The 8,369-nt window shown below is 38.4% G+C and overlaps 1 protein-coding gene across 2 annotated transcripts in view; it reads right to left on the bottom strand.

Moving 5' to 3' along the window:
* Positions 1 to 6,258, bottom strand: part of nck2a (NCK adaptor protein 2a) — a 78,241-nt gene extending 71,983 nt beyond the window's left edge. For both annotated transcript variants that reach the window (XM_016295530.1, XM_016295531.1), the window contains exon 1: positions 6,145 to 6,258. The gene's annotated coding sequence lies outside the window, so the exon portion shown is untranslated. The remainder of the gene's footprint in view (positions 1 to 6,144) is intronic.
* Between the last annotated feature and the right edge of the window lie 2,111 nt (positions 6,259 to 8,369).

Below are 8,369 nucleotides of genomic sequence, written 5' to 3'. Positions count from 1 at the left end.
ATCATTTGATTCGGATCGGGACTTCGGAGCGGGTTCAAGAATCATTTGATTCGGATCAGGACTTCAGAGCGGGTTCGCGTATCATTTGATTCGGAGCGGGACTTCGGAGCGGATTGAAGAATCATTTGATTCAGTTCGGGATTTCAGAGCGAATTCGCAAATCATTTGATTTGGATCGGGACTTCGAAGTGGGTTCAAGAATCATTTGATTCAGATCGGGACTTCAGAGCGGGTTCGCGTATCATTTGATTCGGATTGGGACTTCAGAGCGGGTTCACGTATCATTTGATTCGGATCGGGACTTCGGAGCGGGTTCAAGAATAATTTAATTCAGATCGGGGCTTTGGAGCGGGTTCGCGTATCATTTGATTCGGATTGGGACTTCAGAGCGGGTTCACGTATCATTTGATTCGGATCGGGACTTCGGAGCGGGTTCAAGAATAATTTAATTCAGATCGGGGCTTTGGAGCGGGTTCGCGTATCATTTGATTCGGATCGGGACTTCGGAGCGGGTTCAAGAATCATTTGATTCAGATCTTGACCTACTTCAGAGTAGGTATCTTTTTCGGAGCGCGGATCGCTAATCTTTTTTCCTGATTAATTTTTTTAGTAAACCATTCAAAACATAATTAAGGCAATACAGTTATTAAAACTAAACAAAGAAAAAGAAAAAAAGCATAAAAACAAATACTGTAGAAAATTAACCATGGTTTTATTATAGTAAGTGTAGTGACCTTTTTTTTTTTTTTGTATAACCAGTTTTACTACAAATACCATAGTGTAGCAAAACCATGGTTCATTTGTGGTTACAATGGTCTAACTATAGTAACCATGATTTTTTTTTTACCTCAAGAGGACACAGAGATGCAGTTTTCACTTCTTAAGGATTAACAGAACTTTGGATAGTTTCAATATACTTGTTTAGCTCAACTTTGAATAAAGAAAAGAGAGGTTTAGAGCCAGATTATTCTTTATGTTTGTGAAATTTAGCTAGTAGGAAACACAAATTAATTAAGTTATATTTTCCTGTATTTTCTCTTGAGTAGTCAAAAAATTCAAAGAAAACATCTTTAAAACGGAAAGAAAAGTCACTTACAAAATGAGATCGGGAACATTAAAAAAAATCTGACCAAGTTTCTCTGTGTGGGTACATTTCCAAACAATTGAGTGATATCTTCACCAGAAGAGACAAAACAGCAACTCACTTCAATGTCTGACTTATATAATATGATATCTCAATCTATAATAATATAATTATGTCCATAAGCTTTTTGTGAAATTTGGAGTAACTCATTAATCTGTTGTTTGACCTCTTCATATTTAAGGGGAGAACTATAGTTTCCAAAGTCAAACATCGCTTCTTATGATTTTCAAGGGTGTAGAATTTAGACGCTATGACATGTACCAATATCCAGCGACTACTAAATTGTCCCAAGGAATGATTTTGATCAAACAATTACATTTCTGTTGTCTGCCATTATGTCCCTACCAATGCCAAAATCAGACCTACACACTTGTGGTCCATTGATCAGAAATATATTCGATCAAATATGTCCTAGTTCATTATTGTTATTTTCTGAACAGCTGCAGCAGTACTCTGAAAAGACTTTATATATTATTTTTCAACTTTGCAAAAGTGTATCCTGTTGCTGCTAGATGCTTACTTTGTTGTATGCTTTTTAAGTTGTTAATAGGTGGCTAAAAAAATTTACTCTTCACCTAATGTATAAACATAATGAAGCATGAAAGTTCAAGGAGTTTGTTTGGTTGTATGTAGAGTGTTCTTGTTTTCATAAAGCTTCAGTTTCTGGTCTATTGTGTACAGGACACAAGAGGGCAGCATCAGTCCATCATGAGAGCATGGAGATGATTCCTCTGCAGCCCTCTGAGAAGGATGAACTAAACCTGCCATCTGTTGCAAAAAGGACGTTTCTGCATCACAAACAAAAATTAAATGGACCACAAGTCATTTTTTCACACTTAATAAAAGGAATTAAATTATATATATATATAAAATACACTTAGGACAAGTTTTTTTTTTTTTGCCTACGTCAGGGTGGCCATCATGTCAATTTATGCCAAAAAGCCTGATATTTAATTGTAATTTAAATTGAATATGAAATTCCAAAACCTGAGATCAAGTGAAATGTTTATATTTGAATACAATTTAAATAATACATTTGATTTTTACTACTTTTAGCACTGTTACTATAAATTTATATTTACAAGCCTAAATGAATATATATAGGCACGCATGTATGTACAGGTGCATCTTAATAAATTAGAATGTCGTGGAAAAGTTTGTTTATTTCAGTAATTCAACTCAAATTGTGAAAGTCGTGTATTAAATAAATTCAATGTACACAGACTGAAGTAGTTTAAGTCTTTGGTTCTTTTAATTGTGATGATTTTGGCTCACATTTAACAAAAACCCACCAATTCATTATCTCAACCAATTAGAATACTTCATAAGACCAATAAAAAAACATTTTTAGTGAATTGTTGGCCTTCTGGAAAGTATGTTCATTTACTGTACATGTACTCAATACTTGGTAGGGGCTCCTTTTGCTTTAATTACTGCCTCAATTCGGCGTGGCATGGAGGTGATCAGTTTGTGGCACTGCTGAGGTGGTATGGAAGCCCAGGTTTCTTTGACAGTGGCCTTCAGCTCATCTGCATTTTTTGGTCTCTTGTTTCTCATTTTCCTCTTGACAATACCCCATAGATTCTCTATGGGGTTCAGGTCTGGTGAGTTTGCTGGCCAGTCAAGCACACCAACACCATGGTCATTTAACCAACTTTTGGTGCTTTTGGCAGTGTGGGCAGGTGCCAAATCCTGCTGGAAAATGAAATCAGCATCTTCAAAAAGCTGGTCAGCAGAAGGAAGCATGAAGTGCTCCAAAATTTCTTGGTAAACGGGTGCAGTGACGTTGGTTTTCAAAAAACACAATGGACCAACACCAGCAGATGACATTGCACCCCAAATCATCACAGACTGTGGAAACTTAACACTGGACTTCAAGCAACTTGGGCTATGAGCTTCTCCACCCTTCTTCCAGACTCTAGGACCTTGGTTTCCAAATGAAATACAAAACTTGCTCTCATCTGAAAATAGGACTTTGGACCACTGGGCAACAGTCCAGTTCTTTTTCTCCTTAGCCCAGGTAAGACGCCTCTGACGTTGTTTGTGGTTCAGGAGTGGCTTAACAAGAGGAATATGACAACTGTAGCCAAATTCCTTGACACGTCTGTGTGTGGTGGCTCTTGATGCCTTGACCCCAGCCTCAGTCCATTCCTTGTGAAGTTCACTCAAATTCTTGAATCGATTTTGCTTGACAATCCTCATAAGGCTGTGGTTCTCTCGGTTGGTTGTGCATCTTTTTCTTCCACACTTTTTCCTTCCACTCAACTTTCTGTTAACATGCTTGGATACAGCACTCTGTGAACAGCCAGCTTCTTTGGTAATGAATGTTTGTGGCTTACCCTCCTTGTGAAGGTTGTCAATGATTGTCTTCTGGACAACTGTCAGATCAGCAGTCTTCCCCATGATTGTGTAGCCTAGTGAACCAAACTGAGAGACCATTTTGAAGGCTGAGGAAACCTTTGCAGGTGTTTTGAGTTGATTAGCTGATTGGTATGTCACCATATTCTAATTTGTTGAGATAGTGAATTGGGGGGGTTTTGTTAAATGTGAGCCAAAATCATCACAATTAGAAGAACCAAAGACTTAAACTACTTCAGTCTGTGTGCATTGAATTTATTTAATGCACGAGTTTCACAATTTGAGTTGAATTACTGAAATAAATTGACTTTTCCATGACATTCTAATTTATTGAGATGCACCTGTATATTTCAAAACCTTTTACAATTGTTAGTAAACATGAAAAGGAAAAAAGATGCTTAAAGGGACAGTTCACCCAAAAATGAAAATTCTGGCAGCACTTACGGCTTCTCAAATTGTTGAACACAAAAATATATTTTGAAGAATGTTGGTAACCAAACAGTTGCTGGAGCCATTGACTTCCATAGTAGTAATTTTTCCCTATTATGGAATAAATGACTACTAGCAACTGTTTGGTTACCAACATTCTTCAAAATATCTTCTTTTGTGTTCAATAGAAGAAAAAAACGCATACTAGTTTGGAACAACATGAGGGTGAGTAAATTACAATTTTGGGTAAACTATCGCTTTAAAGAAAAATTTGCACCTGATAAAAAGCTTTTTCTGTCTTTAGAAAAATCTAGAAAATGTCCATAACATCTGCATTCCTAAAAATCACACTTTCAAAATTCCCTAATGTTTCCAGGTTTTCCTTGCCACTGGGATCCTGTTTATGGCAGAATGTGCCTGGTGCATTACGTAAGCTCAGTTATGTTGTCTGTTGTTGCACAATGACCGACACTACGTGACACTTACATGCGAGTTTCATAACAGAAAGTGCAAGTGAGCTGTTACCATGTTCAGTCATCATGCCTACGATTCCACATACCTGTCAAAGCAAGGCAGAAACGCTACAGATCACGACTCATGAAAGAAACGTCAGTAATGGGTGTGATCAGAGTGAAACTTTAAATCAGTCGAAACTGAAATTCGACATATCGCGCATTCTAATCGATACATAACTCAAACAAGAAATCCAAAATATGTTGAAACGCATACGGTTTGGGAGTTTTGGAAATGTGATGGGAATACAACACAAGTACCAGCGTTGTGTAGTAAGTATAAGTAGGTTAGCTTTTCCAATCCTCTAAGGATGTTTCATGAGAAACTATAAAAATAGGATTATTGTCTTCAAAGTAGCCCAGTATTTGAGCCACTTACAGCACATAAGCCGAGCAGGCGAAATCCTGACTGGTGTAAAATTCAATTATCATAATACTGAGAAGTACGCAAGTACCAAGAGTCTGTGAAAGGGAGATGGAAAGGAATAATATCAAGAACCTGACCATAAATGTAGAAAAAAAACACAACAACTGCAAATCACAAGACGCACGCCATGTTTACTTTGGGCATGAAAGAAACCATTTTAAAATAATAACAGCAATCAGACAGTGTATTAAATGCAATAAATCTTTCTCTGGGACCCAACTTTTCAAATTATTATCTTTAACTGTATTTAGCACATTCATTTGGCATCATTTAAAGCAATATGTCTTCATGTTCTGATGAGAGCTCAAGGGTCCTGAAATGTACAGATAGTATTGAAAATGAACCACACATTCTGCAAAGTGTGACTTAGTATAGTAACATTTTATTTCTGTTTAGTGTCAATTCGATTCCAGTACAAACATGTTGTATAAAAATGCATTATAACCAACAAGTCTGCATTGCTATACTGTATACCAATTCACCTGAACAAGGGCTTTCTGTGACCCAAAACAGAAATAATGACATTCTTTTTCCATTGAGGATGTGTAATTAAGTTTACATTTTGATTACAGTTCTCATAAGGTAAAAAAAAATTCATAAAGTAAACGGGAAGTATGTTTGAGCATATAAAACACAACATGAGAGTTGAATACCATTTAAGCCAATCTCACTTTACATCAAAATCCCAGTTTCACTCACTTCCAGTGAAGTAATGTTCACTTCTTGCCATGCTAATTCATTCATAACACTCTCACCTCAGTGAATAACATGTATATATCAACAATAAACAACGCTACACACAATTATCCCTCACGGCACTGGATATATATCTGGGAAAGCGGTTGCTGTACAATGTGGAATGACTCCATTGCGCGGAATGACAATGGATATTCTCAGCAGCCATCATTTCATTCTTTCTCTGATAGGATGCATTAAAACAAAGACTAACCAAAGGCGGAATTTAAACTATATCGATCAACAGATGATCCTCACTGTTACGCGAACATGTGTCAAATCCAGCAACTTAAGGAGGCGGTTGTGATCTCTATTGTGGCAACAGAGCTGCTAAAGACAAAAGACGAAGGCGAGAAAGACGATCACTCAAAGTGCTCCGGTTTCTTTCTCATTTTGCATTGCACCACGTGCACAGATCCTCTCGCTATAGAAGCAAAATTAATACAGACGCGATAGTGATCACAGTTTTTGCTCGGAAAGCACACCAAGGCAACTTTAAGCGAGCCTTTATTACTCTATTTTAGTGTTCTTCTTCTTACCTTGCAGTAACTCCTGACAGATCGGGCTTTAGGAAAGCAGAAAAACACACTCTCTTTGCAGACTTGGATTGGTGGGACGATACGTAGCGAATGTAAATCCTTGTCGGCGAGTTTTGTCCGACGTGTAAGTTACTTCATGCACGAGAGCAGTGCACTTGTCTTATAAATTGCAGTAGGCTACATTTTAACTGAAAGATGCTTGCTTACTAAAAATGATCAATAATACGGTTGAATGACTTACATTATCTTCTCTACAAAAATAAACTATTCCCCAAATATATAATACAAAAACATTTGACAAAAATATAGTAGGCTACAGTCGTCTGCGCTGATAGCCTTGTGGGCAGCAGGCAGACATGAGCGTCCCGAGTTCGAATCCACTCGAGGAAATTTCCCGATCCCGCCCCTCTCTCTCTCCAACTTCGCTTCCTGTCAGTTCTGATCAGTCCTATCTTAAGGCGAAAATGCCAAAAATGAATATTTTGAAAAACGGTACTAGATATAGTCGTATGCTGCATTTTTTTTATATTTTAATAATCTTTTTAAATAAATCAGTATTTTGTTCAAACAATTACTTGAATTAAAAGTATTAAAGGTTTAATTGTAATATGTTGTTGTTTATTTTTTAAATTAATGAAAAAATAAATAAATATTTTTTTATTAAACAGTACTACAGTCGTACTGTATATACTGTACATGCAGCAGTAGGCCTAGTTTTGAAAAAAAAAATATCATTTTGTAATCTAAGCAAAATCTCAAATGTATTGTAGTAGCCTACATATGTGGCCCTGTACCACAAAACCAGTCATAAGGGTCAAATTCAAAATTGATTTATCACCATTGATGTATGGTTTGTTAGGATAGGACCATATTTGAGATACTATTGAGATAACTATTTAAGTGAAGTGACATGTGGCCAAGTATGGTGACCCATACTTGGAATTAGTATTGGTCACTAATTCCATATGCAATGCATATTACTAATCAAAAACACACACACACACACACACCCAGAGCAGTGGGCAGCCATTTTTGCTGCGGTGCCTGGGGAGCAGTGCCTTGCTCAAAGTGGTATTGAAGGTGGAAGAGAGCGCTGTACATTCACTCCCCCCACCTACAATCCCTGCCGGTATGAGACTCGAACCCGCAACCTTTTGGGTTACGAGTCCGACTCTCTAACCACGATTAGGCCACGACTTCCCAACCATTTGAAAAGCTGGAATCTGAGGGTGCAAAAAAATCTAAAGAAAATCGCCTTTAAAGTTGTCCAAATGAAGTTCTTAGCAATGCATATTACTAATCAAAAATTAAGTTTTGATATATTTACGATAGGAAATTTACAAAATATCTTCATGTGATTCATGAATGATTGATTCATGAAAAATCAATCATTTTGACCCATACAGTATATTGTTGGTTATTGCTACAAATATCCCCATGCTATATGACTGGTTCCTCTTCAGGAACTCGAGCTGCGTCGAGAAACGCTAGGGTAACGCCGTTCAGCGTGACGGGCTCTGAATTTCGTGTGTAATCAGACCAATAGATGGGCGAGACGTCACGGCGGGTGACGTAATGACCAGGAGGCTATAAAAGCACGTGCGGTGAGACCAGCGTCAGCTTTTGTCATTCAGCAAGCGCTCTGTGTGTGTGTCGTTCTGATATCTGTCTGTGAGTCATATTTGGTGTTGTCTGTCCCGTAGGGCTAGAAATAAAAGATACAAGTATGTCTAAAGCACATGGCAAGTCACGTCATTTGACTATGGGCGAAGGCAGCCAGCGTTTCAAACCGTGTGTTCCTCCCTGTCCGCGTTTCATTTCGGGGGCGGATACACACAGTTTGTGCGTTGTCTGCCTGGGAGCGGAGCATGCTGAGTCAGCTCTTGAGAGAGCTGACTGCCCGCACGTCTCGGTGCCAGCCTTCCGGCGTCCCTGCCAGCGCTTGCTTCACTCCCTGAGCTGACGCTGGTCTCACCGCACGTGCTTTTATAGCCTCCTGGTCATTACGTCACCCGCCGTGACGTCTCGCCCATCTATTGGTCTGATTACACACGAAATTCAGAGCCCGTCACGCTGAACGGCGTTCCCCTAGCGTTTCTCGACGCAGTGTCTCGTTCCCTCGAGGAACTAGGGTTACATACGTAACCTGAGGCGTTTTCCGGTCCAGGGTCACATATTATAACAATTTGTACTTTAATTTGCAATATAACTTTTGCAGCTTACTC

The sequence above is a fragment of the Sinocyclocheilus grahami genome, unplaced genomic scaffold, assembly GCF_001515645.1.
Source record: "Sinocyclocheilus grahami isolate Dianchi unplaced genomic scaffold, SAMN03320097.WGS_v1.1 scaffold337.1, whole genome shotgun sequence".
NCBI lineage: Eukaryota > Metazoa > Chordata > Actinopteri > Cypriniformes > Cyprinidae > Sinocyclocheilus > Sinocyclocheilus grahami.
The sequence above is the reverse complement of the archived record's forward strand: the minus strand, read 5'-3'. Positions and strand labels throughout refer to the sequence as shown.